Genomic DNA, 20,172 nt, shown 5'->3' on the forward strand with positions numbered 1-20,172 from the left:
AAGGAGTTGCTAGCTACCCTCAGGGACCTTGCATCTTCTCAAAAGCCCACAAGACAGGTGGAAATGTGTCCGTACAATGAAGACGAGATGACGCTGGACCGGACAATGTGGATGCCTAAATATTCCCAGCAGCTCGATGAACAAGAAGATTGTGCACACATTCTATCCTCCCTCGGGCAGGAAGTTTTGGAATTCTCAGAGGTTTTTACAGACACTGGATCAGTTAATCAATCAGACTCACGACTGGAGGTGGGGTCATATGGTCAACAGGGAGCAAAGCAGCTTCCAACAGCGTCAAGACAGCAGGTGTCGGAGTTCTCAGAGGTATTTACAGACAGTGAATCAGATCATCAAACAGATCCACGGCAGGAGGCGGGATCACATGGATTGCAGGAACCAGAGCGTGTTCAAGTAGCTTCGGTGCCTACTTTTTCCGAATGGATCGAAAGTCACCTAGACCTTGATCGAATCGATCCCGCAATCAGGCAAGATGTCAAGGAGTCTTTGGATATGCTTGGATATATTGTTTCCCATGTTCCCGAAGGATCGCGAGTGACAACTGCCCCAAGGGCCAGAAGGGAAGTCGGTCAAGATCGTCCAGTCTGGGTCCCAACATTTCAAGAGTGGCTACAAGAACACGTAGATGTTGATCATGTCGATCCATTAGTGATGCAGGACATCATGAAGTTGCTAGCTGTTGTCAGAGACCCCGCTGCTCCTCATTCGACCCCGCCTCATTTGGAGATGGAACCGTGTGACAGAGAGGAAATGGAATTCGAGCAAAGTTTGCAGAGGCTGCCTAGATATCCTGAGTGGGTATCAGAATTCTTAGAGTCTACTAACGTACACCCAATCCTCAAGCAGGGAGTGGTAGAGTTGATAAGGAGAAGAAGACCAGCAAGTTGGATATCTCGGTACTTAGAGTTGGTTGATCTTGTCGAGTAGAATGTGACTTAGGACCTGTTTCAAGAGGTGAACATTTGTATGAAAAAACATTATAGTTTATTGTCAGCTATTGTAATGAACTGCTTGAAAGGAAGAGGATATACATATCAGAGTAAGTTCTCAGGAGACTGGCGATTTGTAGAGTATTCCTTGCTAGACACTTAACTGTTATTGGGTGGCCAGAAATTTAATTTAATTCCTTTGGAACTACTTATGCTATTTCTTACTATAGAAACATATACAATGAGTCATCAACGATCAGTATATTTGAGGTAGCTTTAACATAATGTTAAAACCTTTTTGTATAGAAATAAGATAAAATAAAAATAGGACTTTAAATGAGAAATTATCTTTCGAGTCAAATGTTGCAATAAAGATCAACTGTGTTTGATGGTAAAAGTAAAACATTTTCCAATGGACAATGGCTGAGGAATTTTTCTAAAGAGTCGTGGCCATGGTTCTTCTTTGTCAGGTTGTTGATGCAACCGCCTCTTGGATGTAGCACGGTCGGGACGAGTTGATGGACGACGGCCCTCAGTTCCTCTTCTTTGGCGCTTCCATTGTCGGGAGCAATAGCCTGCTCGCTGACAGGCTATGCTCACACAGTTACAAAAAAAATAGACTGGTGTCATGATTCATGTCAATGTATGACTTTCCGCATTTCAGTTTTACTGGTTTGGTTCACTTTCTTACATAATGAGGATTACAAATTTACTGTGGGAAAGTGTGATATATTTTTATGCTTCAATACTCTTAGTACATCTGCGCAGTATTACGTTAGACGTCACCAGCTTCGATCAGCTAGAGAAGCGCTTCCCATGCTTGACCGCAGCGGTGAGAAGCAGTAACTGTTGTAGACGGTCCACGGTTCGCCATGGTCATTTCAAAATTATTTCTTCAACCAGAATCAATTACAGAATTTTGGCAATCCATCAAGTTGAAATTAGAGTGGTTGTGTCCAGGTGGGACACGCGATGTTCAGTAACACGTCTGTCACATTCTCGTCGGTTGAGCCCATAGCGGCACGACACCAGTAGGACCACTCAGCCACCGTCGGCCCTGGTAAGGTACTGGACGTCGCATTGGGGATGACCTGGGGTTCGAAACCCCTTTTCCAGCCATTCCGATCATTTCTTTCCAAAGCCGGGATCCACGCCACTATCGTCCGCTGTTATGTCGAGAGGCCAGCACAGTCTTAAAGGCGACGGGATTGTTGTGGGATCCGAACAACTAAGTTGCTGACTCTATGCTCAGAGTTTATAGTCATGCGGGCGTGATGGGATCTGACCCACGACCCTCGCCGTCGGGCGGAAGGAGCGCTGTAGCACCGGGTCTGTCGGGGAGCATGACGGGGAGGGGGGGAGGTCACCTCCGCGGTCCTCTGGTCGCGTGAGCGACGGAAGGAGGGCCTCTCGCGCCGCGGGACGCCGGAGACGCCACAGGGACGTCGCCGCGGCGCCATTGTCTCCTCCTGGTCGCCGTCGACGAAGAACAAAGAGGCGAGGAGAGTGGCCCAGTGCCCGGACTCGCCCGGCGTGGAGGACACGACGTCTGTTTCTTCCTCCCCGCCGACTGCCGTACCATTCAAGTGTCAACGCACAGTTGCCGCGGGGAAGCAGCAACCAAAAAAACACGCCATTTGGTTTCAACAGATCTAAGGATACGATGTAGCTTGGCTTCTGGGTTTTTTGCCGTGTCCTTGGCAAATAATTCCACCAGTACACGGCTACAACCCAGAAGCCAAGCTACATACTTCAGACACTGGCCGTGAAAGCCTGCGAACATTACTAAGGATATGATATTTTCTTTTAAATTTTTTTCTTGCAATTTGGGAAGATTGATTTCAATCATTATTTTGGACACACTCCATTGTTAGTTTGCACTCTGAGGAAAACACGAGAAACCGACAAAGAATGATGAATACACAAACACACAGATTACAAGCCAAAAACCCCCAATGTCTTCTTCGAAATGTATTGATAGCATAGATTATTCCGTGGAAGGGGTTAATCAGAACAATATCACAGCACAGATGAACACATTGGGCTGACAACGACGAGACAGTTGCAACAAGAACAGTAAATAAAGACAAACAACAACGCTGGACAACACTGCGACAGACAGACAGAGGAACACAACGATGATGCTAAACAGTACAACCACGCACGTGTGAACCCAGTTTAATTTCGTCGAGTGTCGTAGGCCCAAGATAATGGTTTAAAATTACTTTTTTTCTCATTTAATTTTCAATTATTGGCGTCGATAAAACATAATACATATATAGTTTTGTATAATTCCTGAATTAATAGTGGCTGGTTACTACAAATAGTTTCCTCTGTCAGATAATCATGGAGACGGCAAGCTGAGGCGTAGCTGAAGTCACTTTTTAACCTCGTCATCGCTGCATTGTCCCGTCCAAAACATTGCGGAAATGGGGCTCGATAATGTCTGATGACGGTTAGTAAGTATGAATAAAAATCTCATTCGTTAAAAACAATAACTTCCATTTAAAAAAAATAGGCATTTGAAACTGTTTCCACATTGCAAACACTACACTACAGTCAATGTTTTGGGCGTCTAAGTAATGTGGTGCAACAATGAATTGAAGGTATAAACCGGCTTCACACACTTACCATGTAACCATGCAGACGTGGCCACCCTCTGGAGATAACGACGTTAAGTATTGAATTCATCGTTTGGAATTACTATTACTGTAATATACAATGTTTCGCGATCTTTGCAATCCTCTAAATGAATGATTTCTGCCAGAACGAAAGAAAATGTATAATATCAATGTTTAAAAATCCTTATGGTATAAAAACTGTAGATTTAAATAACGTTTTTTGTTCTTATCTGTTAATGACGTTCATGACCAGTCATGGTATCATGGTTTTAATCATAAAAACACATAAACTATATACGAAATCTGCAACAAAAAAATTTAGAACTAAATTTTTTTTTTTGGTATATCTATAGGCCTACTAGTTCTCCCTCACAAAAAAGCAATGTTGTTTTCTAGCGCTCCTGGTAGCAAGTACTGAAAATAAAGAGGGCTTCCTCCAGCAGACGAAAACAAAATGGTGACTATGATGTCATAATCCAAGGTGGCGGCCTACTGCAGACGAAAACCAGATGGTGGTCATGACGTCATACAAGCTGCCGTAATATATTCATTGGTATTAGTGGTGAGCGGTCACTCTAAAGGTGGCATCCGTGGAGGAAAGATCTGTCGCCTTTTTTTTTGTCCTCACTTGGTTTGAACCGAGAACGCAGAGCTCCAAGACGTGAGTGCGGTTTTAATTAAAATTTAATTAAAATTTTATTTAAATAATTATTTATTAAATTAAACATTTTAGATTTTTTTAGGATAATAATTACAGATTTTGAAGACGGCGGCCGTAACGAAAATTTCAACGATGACGTCAAATTCAAAATGGCGGCGATGACATCCTAATGGACGAGTTCAAATGTCCTCAAACGTTAACTGGAGGCTTGTAGATGAGGAATTTATCCTCTTTGAGGATTTTTAGTATTTTTTAAAAGCAAAAATATTTTCTAGTTTTTTCATATTCCCAATTTTTTTAATATTTTATGGTTATTTTTCCTTCTAAAGTAGAATTTTAGAATCTTTTCTTTTTTTAGATTTTTGGGGGAATTTTTTTCCTGAAAACTGGAAATTTCTGCTAATTTTGGCGAATTTTGGCGAAATGTTGGCAAATCTTGAAGGTCAAGGCCATACAAGATGACCAACCATGACGTCACAATCCACGATGGCAATTGACACCACCGCCACCACACTTCAAGTTTAATCCTAGGAAGCCCTATTATATACTGCTCGAAAATAACGTACGAAACAATTTTATATTTAAAAAGAAAATTATATTTCTTTAAATTAAAAAAAATCACTTAACATTTATTTTATTGTCATTAATATTATGGGGTATTTAATTTATACATTTAAAAAAAAATTAACACACACAATTAATATAAGTTTAACATTTTCAGCCAGCACTGTGATGAATTGTTTAATTTCAAAATTGAAATTAAAATTGTAAAAGTTCGAGATAGATCAGACCAAAAATCAACTTTGATAGTGTGCCATGATTTAAAAACATTTGATGGAGAAAATTGTAAGTAATTTTGCCTCCAATATTGTCAGTTACATTGAGAGACAAATATTTGACAGAGTGACAGGGCCGTCCATCGTGCACGTGGCTGTATTACCGCACGTTCTCGCCATCGCCGTGCGGGTTGGCAGCACTGATGTTGTTTCCGCGGACGGCCGCCGGATGCTGGCGGCGCTAGAAAGCGACGCGGCCACCCGGGCGTGGCATAACGCGTCGCGCCGATCGCCACAATGGCGCTCCGTTCCAGACGTCTAGCTGGGCCGTTGTCCCCCCCCCCCCCCGCCCTCAATCACGTGACAGACAGGCGTCCTGCCAGGAGCCGGCGGGGGGCAACAGACTCTGGCTCACTTCACCCTCTATTCACGTAAATATCTGCAGTAAGTTATGCGCGTCGTTTTTCTGGCGATACTAAGAAAGACGTTTCCTGATATATATATATATATATATATATATATATATATATATACATACACACAAATACGCACACACACATACACACACACATATATATATATTGCCGAACTACACAGAACGAAGAAAATATCTCCCCGTGTGCTCGACTGAACACACACTGTGCACACGACACAGTTGGAAGTGCAGACAAGCTCTGTGTACCTATATGCACGTGTGCGGGTTGGGACTGGGAGCGCAGGACGACAACATTTTTGTAGACAAAAAAAACCCCCTGTGAAATAAAGAGAAAATATAAACATAAAAAAATGTACAGTATCTACTAATAAATACTTACATTTTACTCATTATCATGTTTTCAATGCAGATCTTTATTGCTCAGTTTCTAGTGAGTTTGCGCCGCATTGTTTAAAGGTTTTTTTTTTTAAATATCGTAATTTAACAATGCAACTCTACTGACGTTATGTTTTACTTTAATCTTTTGTGTTTACATTGAACCTTGAACACTATATTATTGCTATAAATACATACGAGTGTATAAGAGGTACACAGTGTTTTATAACATGAATTTGTTACGCGCTATCGTTTGGCGCGTCCAGTCACGTCTTGCCCAGGGGTTACCTGCCTTCCCACGAAATGAAGCTGAAGATTGGCGTCCCTGTTTTGCTAATGCTTAGCCTTGATGCACCGAGATTGTGCAATCAATGGTCTTTAAAATAAAAATTTCCCGTTTTTCAAGGATATGTTCTGCAGACTTAATGACTTATGATTAGAGACCTGAAAAATTCGCGGGTTCATTTCGTGTTATCCTAAAATTCAAATAATTATACCTCAGTGCTGCTTCTGCCATTGGTACACTGTAAATCTCGAGAACTGAGGGCCAATTAGAGACCCTCACACATTGAAGTGTCGAATCACAGGCCACCCAGTCGAGATGAACAGTTGGCATTTGCCGGAGTGTGTAGAGGATAATGGAGTCTATCCTGGAGGTCATTTAACCCGCGAATTTTTCTGGTCTCTACTTATGATGTGTTTAGTTAGCCCTGATGACGCCAGGTACTTCAGTTAGTTTGTAAATAAACATGGATACATTTTTTTAAAACTTTATTTGCCCAGTTCGAGCCCGTTGCCAAAATAAACATAAATACAAATTATGCAAATATTCCCTTTCCCCGCCAGTTCTCGCTTTCTCGTTGTTTCTAGGAGAAACTCTACACGCGTAGATAATGCGGTGACGACTCGCACAACACGCAATGCCGGCAAGTGCTTCGTGCTAGACCTCAACTGTGTGGTTTTTTTTTTTCATGCGGCCATCTTTAATCGTGGGTGCTCTTCCCACAAGCAACCCCCCCCCCCCCCCCACCCGGGCCCGACCGCGGCACAACTTTTACTCCCGAGTCCGCACGAACGCGAGTATCGGAACTCATCACTATGCGCCGCTTGTGCAGTTTGCTTTCCGCGTCGTGCAGGGACTTTCTACGCTGTCTCCGGGGCGAACGACCAGCTCCAGTGTAGGTGCCACGGGTAAAGGAACCTTCACCATGCGGTAGCTACCAGCATGGAGGTACTTGACAGCCATATCAATTACCGAGTTCATATAAGAACTTTTACGGTTATAATTATAGACCGGAAAAATTCGCGGATTCATTTCGCGATATGCTAGAATGCAAATAATTGTATTTTTATGCAACTTCTGCCATTGGTTCGCTGTTAACCTGGAGGACTGTGGGCCAATTACAGACCCTCAGTCAAAGCAGTATCGAATCACGAGTCTCCCAATTGAGGCGCCTCACGAGTCAGCAGACAATGAACAGGCGGCGTTTGCCCGAGTGTGCACAGGATCGTGGAGTCTAGCCTGGAGGTCATTGAACCCGCGAATTTTTCTAGTCCCTAGTTATAATAGTCTGTAATAATTAATTTAAACGTTAGTTACTTGCTGAAGTGTTATTAACAACTTTGAGTAAAATGGAAACTAAGGGAATAATAGAATATAGAAAATAGGAATAGACTGAAATAAGGTTTTTATGCATTAAAATTGTTTTAACTATTTATATTGCAAAAGTTTTTTCGTTAAGGTAGAGATCACAGAACAAGGGAATTTCAAAAGTATAATAACAATAACATTGAAGTCATTTTCAAAAATGAATTGATAATTTAACGCCAGTTACTTCGCTGGGTAACCAGTCAATACTAACTTCATAAATTCCACTAAATTATTTAAAAACGCTTTAATGAGGCTCAAAATGATAATGTTGTAAAATTATCATGGCTTTAAAGCTGTTTGAACTAAGATGGAGTCTCTTGATTTCTATTCCCCCCTCCCTTAACAATACACACTCCGTGATAAAAATATTTACTACTCTTGCTATGTTTGATCTACCTTCTTCACAAGGCACAACCTCAACACCCGGCTGGTTCCACAAATAACAATCTCCAAAAAAATGCACAATGTTTCTTTCCGAATCTATCCAAAGTGGGCATTTCGTGAAATCAAAATCAACCTTCGCTATCATGATTTAGTAAAATAAATATTTATTTCAGAATATCCATTAGAGTATATAAACTCCAAATAATATAATACAGCTACAAACATAAAATTACAATTGATGACCGGAAAGGCAACTATAATTTAAAATTATAAAATAATTACAAAATAATGTTATTTATAAAAATATACCAGTATTTATAATTCATTAGAGATTGCTATAAGAATTTTAACCTAAACTTTCGGCAGTTAAAAATTAATAAACTACGAGTTCGCATTAGTAAAACTTTCCAATAAAAATGACCTACGAAATTTTGAGAGTGCACGAACCAACTAGAAAAAACGCATTTTAAAACAATTTAAACTTTTTTCCTCCAAAAAATTTCGTTCCACAACCGAATCATTTTATGTCGTGAGCTAAGAAAGAATAATATACACAATCGCAAAATTTAGATGTAAAAAACATGGTAACCATATTTTCAAAGGTATTTAAGTAGTCGTGAATAGGTTCTAAAATTAATTCACTGAATTCATCATTTAAAAACAGGAAGGTTTAATGGCAAAAAAAAAAATGGGACTCATAAAATTTTTCCATTTAAAATTCTTACAAAATGAGTGAAAGACGGTTAAAAAAAATTTTAAAAAGGGCATTAAACAACTAACGTAATCATTTGGGACACTGGGCCTGGCCACATCTATAACGAGTGTTCCTTTAAATATATTAAACAAACTTCTAGCACTAATCTTTATACAGCTGCGGCTGATTTACTTGCCAATTGCTAACCATAAATCCACTTCATGGACTGATGGTTAGGGACACCTGTATTTCGCGAATACATTTCGTGTCAAGGTATTTCACAAAATACTGTAACTTTTCTCCTGTGGTTATTGGCTGAGGTCGGTGAGAGGTGTCGTTCCGCTCTTGACGGGGCCAATGAGAATGTGGTCACCGTACTGCTGCACCCTCACAATTTGCCATGACTCTTAGAAAAAGCTACAGTATTTTGTGAAATACCTTGACACGAAATGTATTCGCGAAATACAGGTGTCCCTACACTGATAGTCCATGTAGAGGCGACAATCTTTATGATTCTTTGATGATTTTTTTAACGGGGGTGGGGGGCGAAATGCTTTCAGGTCGACCTTGTTGGAATCCTCCCCGCTAACGTGGAACTCACATTAACACATAAATTTATAATTTTTTCAAATGCGTTCTTCCAGTACATTCTATTGGATGTTAAAATTAAAATCTCGATATTTGTTATTGTTGGCTATAGTTTTATAATTGATACAAGGTTCATTCTTATACCGTAAGTACTCGATTACTCCTCATTTATGACTATATACGAATGTGTTATCTGTATATCTCAGGGTTAATGCTTTGTTTATCAAATAAAGTTCATTATTAGATTGATGTATTTTTATAGTTAAATATTCTTACTCTGTGTATCAGCAAGAGACTTCAAATAATTTCACAAAATTTTATAAAAAAAAATAATCTAAAAAATATCTGCAATGAGCAATGTTTTAATGTTTAAAAAAATATATGTAGGCCTATGTATAAAGTGTTTTAATATTGTGTCAATTAGGAAGACATTTGGAGAAAGAGAAGATATATATGTATAATGTGTGAACTACATTCACATTGATCGACCAACTATAAAGCTGAAGTAGTATTTATGATATTATATTTTTAATATGTTTAATATGCTGTTACGTATTTTATTTAATAGTTGTTCATTATCTAGCTGTAATTCTTCACTCAAAATATCAACTTTGTATTAGCATGTAAACTTAGTCCAGATCAGCATTGCTAAACTATTAGTGGAGGCACTCGGTAGTTAGAGAACAGTTAGTACATCAACGATGTCAAATTATTCACTATAACGCCTTTCCAAACATGCATCGACGTGATGAATTGATTTGATTGATCTCCTATCCCAAAAACGCCCTCTGCTTGGAAGATAACAGGCAGCGGACTGGTTAGCTCACGAGGTAGAAAGGCAGGCAGTGTTTCTATCTGTGTTCCAGGAAAGACGGCGAAACTCCCGCTAAACATCACAAACCTCCATATTCCTGAGTAACGGATGGCCAAAAAAAAAAAAAAAAAAAAAAAAAAAAAAAAAAAAAAAAAAAAAGTAAGTGGACGCATTTATATGTGGCCTTTCATTTAGTGTTATTAATTACTGTAGATTAACTTCTCTTGCTAATTGCCCGGGTTGATTACCGTTAAGAGAGAATGGGTTAGGGTAGGCGACTTAACAAATTACTTGAATATAAACCACAAGTTAATATTCAGTTTGGACGGATGAGATACTTCCGTGGCTACACTAATTATGTTTTTTTTTTTTTTTTTTTTTTTTTTTTTTGCTTTTACTGAGCGTGAATCCTGCTACGGTCGGTTTGGTGAGGGGGTGTGTGGGAAGGGAGCTCAGCGGATCAATGCTAACCCAGCTGTTACCAGTAAACGCCTACGTTTCATTTATATTTATACTAGCTGTATAAACACACCGCAATATAAGGAACAGAGAAGATATATAGGTAACGGCCTCGTAAGAACCTTTGGCAGCTGATTTTCGAAAAAAAAAAAAAAAAAAAAATGTTTTACTTAGTGGTTTTCTATGTAACAAAATAAATAAAAAAACTAATTTCAAGTCTGTAGGTATTATAGTTCCGGATAACTCGTGATGAATGAGTCAGTGAGGCAGTGAGTGGTATTTGGCTTATGGATTGCCTAATTTTTTTATTTTTCAGTAAGACATCAGACCACCAAGGCGTGGTCATTGGTACACTACTACATGGATGCCGCTTGAAGCCATGTTATCAGCTAAATATATCTAGGTGCACAGTTTTCTTGAGGTGTCATAAGCCCTCTTTCTCTGAATCCACCATTACTGGATTCACAAAGAGAAACAAGTGTGGTCTCAGGTACCAAATTTCTCTACCTATAACACATTTCAACATGGGAACAGTTACTGAGGTGTTGTTGGTACCATAATACTATCCCTGCATCTCATAGAACAACTATGCGCTTTGGTTTATCAAATGGTATGTACACTTACTATACTGTTGATGGTACTGACTTTTAAGACTATCAAAGTAGGTACTGCAGATTCCTCTCAGTGTTGGCTATATCGCTTCCTTTTCTTGTTTCTTCGTGTGGTTGTTCTTTCGACAGGCGACTCTATGAACGGTTAGTTAAAAACAACACGTGGTTTCGTGCTTTCAGTACATGCTAGGACTGACATAAAAAAATTGCGTTTAAGTTAACAAAAAAAAAACATTAAATAAGGACTTTTTTTAGTAGTGGAGAGAATAAACCTTTACAAACAATAAAATAAGGTTATACTATGAATTTATTTAAAAAAATGAAAAAAAAACACGAAATGAAAGAATCCAAATAATTTGGGATACCTCCCTCTCTTAAGGCGTCCTGTCTCCTTCACTCAGCACAACAAGCGCCAGTGGCGCCATGACCTTGGCTGCGGGCAGCTCTCGTACTTGGAAGAATGGCTTCTGGCAGAACGCCCGACGCCTTGTAACAACATTTTTTTTCCTGCATACTGCAAGGTCATCGTCACGTGCAATGCACTCGTGCAGAGGTTACGCCCCCCCCCCCCCCCTTGTAACCTTTCCGTGATTTTTATAAAACGACACTAAATAAATGTTAATCTGGATTTACTCTTCTCGTCGCCTCAACAAGGCGTTAATTTCCTTTTATTTTCTCCGCGGAGACCCGCGTGTGTCGTGTAGTTCGAAACAGCTACACACCTCGAATGTTAGCGAAACCGATGCACGGCTGTTATTTATAGATTTTTTTTTTCACGGCTACGACACTTAAGACGTTGCACACTTAAGCAAAGTAAACCCGTAAATTACAAACTGTACTTGTACAAGTCTCACCGCAAACGATGGCGAGAAACCTTTCAAAAAAAATTTAATATCTTCTGCAGTCCATTTGAAACGATTTGAAAGAAAAGAAAGAAAGAAAGAAAAAAAGTTTTTGAAACATTGCGCACACGAAGCTGTGAATATAAAACAACCTGATCAAGGTTGAGCATAGGTGGACATAGCAAAGCAGAGCTGGGAGCAAGTAACGGGAAACATTTTCAAGTTTCAATTTGGAAATTTTTCGAAGTTTTTACTGGATTATGCTGAACTTGGTTTTTGTTTTGTTTGGATGTAACCTAAGATAAAAAAAAATATATCAAAACTATTGTTTGTGTTTTTTTTTAATTTTTCTAAGTTTTTTTTTTTTTGAAAAATCTTAAAAATCAAGACAAAATTTTTTCGGATAAACTAAAGTTTGTCGGAATCTCTCTTACCTGCTTTCTTCAACGTTTGTGTTATTAAAAACTATTGCAGTTGTTTCGAAAAAAAAAACTTTAATATTTGAGCTAAAGACGTGCTCTTCATCTAAATTGCGACTAATGTGTAATTTCCGAGTGTCTGTATGAGACACCAGCGAGCGAGTGTCTTCAGCGGTGTAGTGGTAACACGCGCGCTTCCTACCCCGATGTTCGGGGTTCAGACTGGTTCGAGGCCGTGTTTGTGAATGAGGGCACGGCATCGCATGTAGGTCCGGAAGTAATGTTACGTATTATTTCACAACAATAACGTACACGCAGAGATAATGCCTGGATTCAAATACAGGAATCATAACTGCGACATATGTCGACTTTTTGGAATGTGCACATGATTTTAATTCCTTCTGTTGTTACATATAGTACCGTATTTTACCACCAAATTAATTCTTTAGTAACCAAAACTAAATATTATTGACATTAAAATTATCATAAAAAAATTTGTCTTGGAACAAATTGTTATTAAGTCAATATGTGACAGGCCTGAAAGATGTCAACGTATTTTCTCACTCCTTAAGTGTCTTTCATTGGTGAGTACAAAAATATTAGTTTGGCCAATGCACACCAAAATCTAACACAACTTAATAACGTGCGCAGGAGCTTCAAAACTTTTTTTAAATAGCAACCAGTCATACGTTGATTTTTTTAGCCAGTGACTTTAACCTTTAACTGAACTCCTCAAATTTTGTTTCCTAAAATTAAAAAAAAAATATTTACTTTATGCGCACAAGAACTTAGTGATATATAAAGTAATTTAAAAAGAGATGATTTCATGTCAAAAAATCAACAGGATTTGTTGGAGTTTAGGGAACAGTGTAAACACTGAGTTATACATATTTAAACTTAAAAAAAAATGAAGATGAGTTTGAATCTAGCTTGAGCTTGAGCTTGAATCTCAAACGTGGCCTCTCTATTCTAATTACGAGAGTACTGACAAGAACACAAGAGAAACATGCTTACCAGTCAAAGTAATAGAATATCCAGAGTCAGCCCGCCGCCGGAGAAAGTGTCTCACCATTAGACAGCAAGGAACACTCCGTATGCAAAAAGCCCGCCTCTAATTACCTCCACCAGGAAGCACTCCCGTCATCTTCGCCGGCTGTAATTAAGCCCGGGGGACACAATGCGAAGACGCCAGACTGACTTCCCACCTCCGGCGCTCCGGGCGCTGATCTGAGCGTCGCAGGCCGTCGTCGCTTGTGCCGTTGTTCTCCGGAAACCAGGCTGTTGTCGAGCTGTCCCTGGCGGGGACGTACCACAACGCCGAACGTACAATAACGCCGAAAACCATAACGCCTAATGCCAAATTGACTACAACGCCGACAGCTAGAAACTGCTGTGTACCATAACGCCGAAATACATTAACGCAGAAAAATGTCATTGCGGGACTGCCGCTAAGGTTAGGTTAGGTAAGGTTAGCACACAAATTCATTCAGTTGTTTTTCATTTTGCTCCTGTGCCACCCCCCCCCCTCCCCGCAACAAAATTTTTCGGCGTTAATGTATTTCGGCGTTGTGGTAACGACCCGTCCCTGGCGACCCCCCCGACTCAGGCCCTGCCGTCCGTAGCGACGCAGCCAGGGGGTAAGTCCGGACCCACCTTTCCAAGACTTAAAAAAAAAAATCAGTAAGAGAATTACTGCAACTTTACCACACAAGATTACAGAGAGATCATTTTGGAAGGACTTTTGTAATCCGAAGTGGGCTGCGATAACGTATTTCCTCCCCGTGACAGCCCAACATGCCTCATTCACGAAAGCTCCCAGGAATTTTGTTCCCACTTTGTCATACAAACTTTACATGCGTGTTTTTATGTATTTTATAATATTAATATTTAATTGTATTACTTGTTTTAACTAAATTTTCAAATATTATCTTAAAAAACAATCATTAAAAATTATTAAATAAAAAACTAAAATATAAAATGCTCAGTTGCTTTTTCCAGGTAAAAATATTACTTATATTTTTAAGTGTAAGCGTTGGAGTTATATTTAGTGTGATAATCAATTTTCTTTAAAACTTCAAGTACGAAGAACCCTTACTCACGAAAGATGATATAATGGCTATACTGTACCCCCTCCTTCACAATATCCTGGCTACGGCACTGTTTTGCTCCGGCGTGAATCAGTTTGGAGCAGTTATTAAGAGGACAGGAGAGGTCGCATCGTGCATGAATATATATATATATATATATATATATAAGAAATGTTAAAAAAATGTAAGAATCCAAATAATTTGGGATACCTCCCTCTCTTAAGGCGCCCTGTCTCCTTCACTCAGCACAACAATATATATAATATATATATTAGAACATATGAACGACTCTACAGAGAATTCGATGGGGTTGGTTTTGACGGCCAGATATTTTCATTACGGACACCCGAATGTACAGAAATATGTAATAAATGCAGTGTAAATAAAAAATAAAAAATTGCAAACTTTTTTTCTCCATAAAATTAAGATTTTTAATCCTAAAGATAAACATGAAAAAGCATTTGCTGTAAATGTGTTACAATCACATAAGAAAAACTTGTAAAACAACCAAATCTTAGAACTAAATATGTTTCCCAGAATTTCTTTTACAATTACATTATATATTTTTTAAATGCTTAAAATTGAAATGTATTTCGTTTCTTAGATTTGGTTGCTATATAGGCAATTTAGATGAGATTTAAATAATTTTACAGCCATGTTTTTTTTCAGTCTTAGGCTGTAGGCCTATATGTGTCAGTGAGGTAGGATGATAAGTGCGACGCTCGCTGGCGTTTATAGCGTGGTTCCGACTCTAAGCACTACGCTGTGAACTGGCGCGCAGTCTTCTCGTCGTGCATGGGGCAACTTTGAGATCCGAGCAATATCCGTAGCATTATATGACGGGAAAACGAAGATGTGAAGTTGTAAGCAAGTCCCTCGAGTGCTTCCCTGCCAGAAAATGATTCCAAAAACACGCGTTTTAGCCATTATCATTAGAGACCGGAAAAATTCGCGGATTCATTTCGTGATAGGCTGAAATTCAAACATGTGGACAATTCTGCTGGTTCTGCCATTGGCTCGCAGTTTAACTGGAGCTCTCTGGGCCAATGAGAGACTATCGACCAATGAAGCGTCGAATCACAAGCTACCCAGAGGAGACGCCTCACAATTTAGTACCCAAAGAAAACACGCGTGTTTACTTGAGAAATTCAGAAGATAATAGAGGCTATCTTAGAGGTCATTGAATCCGCGAATTATCCCTAATTATCATGCTTCTAAAAATACAGTTGAAAAACGAAACAAGGGAGCAGAACTTCTCATCGGCCCTCGGCCTCGACGCTTTTCGTGAACTAAAACCGCTCGGACATCTCGAGCAGTGGTCTGTTTTGAAGCTCTGCGCACCGCGCGAGAGTGCCCGGGTGTAGGCGGGCCCTTCAACAGCTCGGTGCTCGTGAGAACCCGAACATATTTCTCTGAGAAGTGCCGCAGCCACCTCCGTGAGTGGAGGAGGCCTTGGCGGCTCCGGGGAGACGGGCCGAGGTCACCTGGGTCCAAGGTCACGGGGTCACGGGGTCGCGAGGTTCCTCGCACCCAGGGGGAGCGGGGGAGGCTAGTGGTCAGCTTCTCCGGAGAAGACGCGGTCAGACACACCAGGCCCTGCACCCAACAGCTCTGCGCCAACAACCAGGTCCCGTGTCCAGGGAGGGGGGGGGGGGGGTTACCCCTGCCTCCCAGGATCATAAAAAAAACAAGCGAAGACTGAATAAGAAATTCATAGCAAATTAGTTACTTATAGATATTTTTAAAGATTATTGTAACATTTAGATAGCTACGATAATGTATATCGTCCCCATCATAGCACGACATGCCTCATACTCCAAGTAGTCTATATTTAGTTCTGGTTTGCACTTAAGTTACAAACTTGACACGAATGTTTATTTAATGTTTTTAGCAACATAAGAAAGTGTATGCGTATTTAATGACATGTTTTTAGAGAAATCATCAAATAACTGACTTAGGAATAATATATTAAAAATATTTTGATAAAAACCAAATTATGAAATGTTCTGAACTTTCGTAGAAACTACGCCGTTTTTCAACTTCCTAGTTGATGTTTCGTTTTAAACAAAGATGGACAAAAAAAGTGTTTTTACTGTAAGACGTAACTGGTTTTTGAATGTTTCGTTATAATACCAAGAATATTATTTTGGATTTATATTCATAGTAAGTTACATCAGTTTATGTTAATTTGCGAAAATAGGCGTAAATTAACGAACACCCCTCGTAACCAGCGTTCTTCGTAATTTGAAGGTGAACATTTTTAACAGTGCAGATTTCTCAGTGTCACAACCAAATTAAGCAATCTCCTACAAAATAGTTTGCTTGTGGTTTAACAAATGGCATAGATTATTTATTTTAAACTCAGCATAAAACTTCTTACAACAGATTTCTGACAAATGGTTTGTAAAAGCCATTTCATATATGTATTTTTATGATTCTAATTCTTGAGGAAATTTGTACTGACTTTGATAAACGTTAACTTGTATCGGTGATTTATTGACTATAAATGAATGTTAGAGGTAGAAGGTGTTTCTGATTTTCGAAAATAAAAACAACTTAATTAAAAAACCCAATCTGTCACACTTTGTTTTAATATGCAAGCATGGGTCATATTCATATATCAATTTTATCGAATCCGAATATATGTTTCGAATCCCAAAGAGTACCTCGAATATGCCCCTCGGATTCGAATCTAGGTGTCAAAGGTTAAAAATAAAATTATATATAATAAATAAAAAAATTAACTTTTGTGTTGAAACATTCTTCTATGTAAATAGTTGTTTCACAATGTAAGCTTCCATAATAAATACCAATTGTAATATTATTCATATAATTTCTTGAGGAATGGTAACAGGACAGGTATGGAGAAAAGATATAGGCCTACCTAGTAAACCTCAGAGGTTATGTGTTAATATTTTTTAGTTTACTTTAATATTTTTCTTTAAATTGTTTCCACCGATTATCGAATCCTTCGAATATTAAAGATTTTATGGGTTTTGAGGATTTTTGCAAAAATATCAGATCTACACCTGGATACCTTCTCACTCTAAGGTTGTAGCGTTCGAGTTCGTGGTCAACTTGCGAGGCATATCAGGTTAGTGCGACTGGGGAAAACCTCAAGGCTAGCTCAAACTCGCCATGTTTGTTATGTAACCTTCTTGTTATTATACTTTAAGTAATGTTCCTTTAAATGTCACGATAGGTTTCACTTTTACTGGTTTTTAGTCGCAATTTTGCCACATTATTATTACTAACAAACTAGGAGGTTGTAAGGCGCCTAAGGCACCCGATAAAAATGATGACTATAACAAACACTTTAACTTAATATGCACGAAACGTTTATTAAATAATACATAACAAAACAATATTTGTGACTAAAATTAAACTGTCAATAATACTTCAAGAAAATATCTACCGATAAACGGTTGAACACACAACATCGGTATACAACCACTCACTGACTGATACACACTTAATTCAAATATATTATGTACAAAAGCAAGATAAAATATATGTTGGTTTGAGCTTTATATATGACATGGTGGAATGATAATGCTACAGTTACTAAAAAACTAAAACAATATTTTTGCAAAACTCCGTTCCCCCGGAGAAACCCCCGGAATGGCCACCGCATGGGGAGCCCAAGAAAAGAAACGGGCTCCCCATTTGGAAGCCACCTGGAAGGTTTTTTTCTGTTCCACCCACCGTTTCTTTGGTAGCCTGACTTGTTACAAGGGATTGTATTCCTACCAGAGAAAATGCCACCATTTTGTCTGGGCAATCCGCCTTGGAGGAGCCGGGGCGCGAACCCGGGTCCTACAAGTCACAAGGCAGGCGCTCTACCCCAGAACCAGAGTGGTAGAGCGGATATGTGCAGTCTTCTTAACACTGACATGATGTTATTCCACGAGTTTACTGTAGTTTCGTGTGTCATAAACACGTGCAGTAACATCTAACCTTGTTAACGAACAAATTTATGTGTTCTTATGTTGTTCGTTCAGCATGAATTATGTAATTTCATAATAGTGAAATATAATTTGTATAACTAGTCTGGCAATTTGTTAGTTGATTTCCTGCAAATAAACTTACAGTCCCGCTGCACTATGATTATACAAAAATATAGACTAGTAAAAAAATACGTAAGAGCTTGCACTGTCGATGGTAAAGTTATTTTTAAATAAATGTTAAATATTAAACGAATGTGTTTAGTTCAAATATGTGTGCGCTTACAAGCATGAATTTATTGTATAAACATTTTATTTATTTGGTTCTAAAGCCACAGAAAAGTTAACGTTTTTATATCACTTTTGGCTTTCTTTTGTTTTACCGTGCTTAATATGCGCAGTTAATACTGGAAAGCTATTCAAACAACTGTATGCAAATAGGCGTTTTCAAAATATTAAATTAAGTACAACTAAATCTATGAAAGTATTGGAGATGCCAAATAAAATATACATTTTCATACTGACATCGCCAGAATTTCAGTTTATGAAGACTAAGAATTTAGATGACACTAGTTTTGTGAGCTTTGCTTACTTATTTAGAAATATCCACATCATTTGAATACAACTATATTTTATTGGAACAGAAAGTTTTTTTTTTTAATATTTGTGCACATCGTAGTGATATCGCTTTTTATTTATTTGTAATTTTAATTGTAACAATGTTAAATACGGTGTTTTAAAAATTTGTTTGTGTTATATTTCTACGTGTAAAAGTATAAAACATGTACTATGTTTTAACTGTTACAGTATCAAAAGTTCATTTAATGGTTTTGTATGTTTATTTCCGTCCAAAAAAATATTTTTTTAAAAATTAAAATGAAAAATAAATAATATTAAAAAAACTAAAGAACACGCTTTTATAGAAAATACAACTAAAAAATAGAAAATAAATTTTTAAAATTTGAATTAAGAATCATGTAAATAAGAATAAAATGTATTTTATTGTAAAAAAAAGCGTGGGGTGCTTTTTAAGATACTATCAAAATGATAATCCTTCTTCTCATATATGTCAATAAAATATTTATAACTATTGACACCATGCACCCCACGATTTTTTTTTACAATAAAATATATATTTTTTCTTATTTACACAATTCTTAAATATAATTTATTAAAATTCATTTTCTATTTTTTAGTTGGATTTTATATAAAAGCATGTTTATTTAGTTTATTTAAAATATTATTTATTTTTCATTTTTTAGTTGGGTTTTCTTTATTACATCAATTTACTATTAAAGTGAGTTTGAGCAGTTATTGGATGCTCTTAAAATATAGGTATATTCGATATAGCGTTTTGAAGAACTATAGTACACAATATTTTCAATATCCTACAATGAAAAGCAATGATTTTCAATAAAATTGGGAAGTCATTGATGTATATTCTAAGTCAGTTACTTATCCGAGAAATGAGTAATTTGGGCGCCTGCTGCCTCCCTTGGATGAGTTAGCCAGTTCTCAGGTTCCCTCTCCGTAAAATTCATCTTATTCAAAGTCGGTAACTTATCCGAGAAATAGGTGATCGGCGCGCCTGGTAGTTTCCCTTCTTGGTCTTGGCGCAAAGACACTAGGTACCAGTTTTAGGAAAACAAAAAATCGCTAATCCTGATTATCCTAGTAAGTACAACGGGTCTAACTGTTTAAATTATTAAATTGTCATTGGTCCTTGATAAGTATGCTAAATTTCGAGTTCATCCGACGTTTTTAAGGGGGCCGAATCATGTTCAAAGTTTCCGTTACATACTAACATACATACATACATACGTATGAAGCTAATAAAAGCGTGTTAAAAATTCCATCAATTTT

The sequence above is a fragment of the Bacillus rossius genome, chromosome 6, assembly GCF_032445375.1.
Source record: "Bacillus rossius redtenbacheri isolate Brsri chromosome 6, Brsri_v3, whole genome shotgun sequence".
Lineage (NCBI taxonomy): Eukaryota > Metazoa > Arthropoda > Insecta > Phasmatodea > Bacillidae > Bacillus > Bacillus rossius.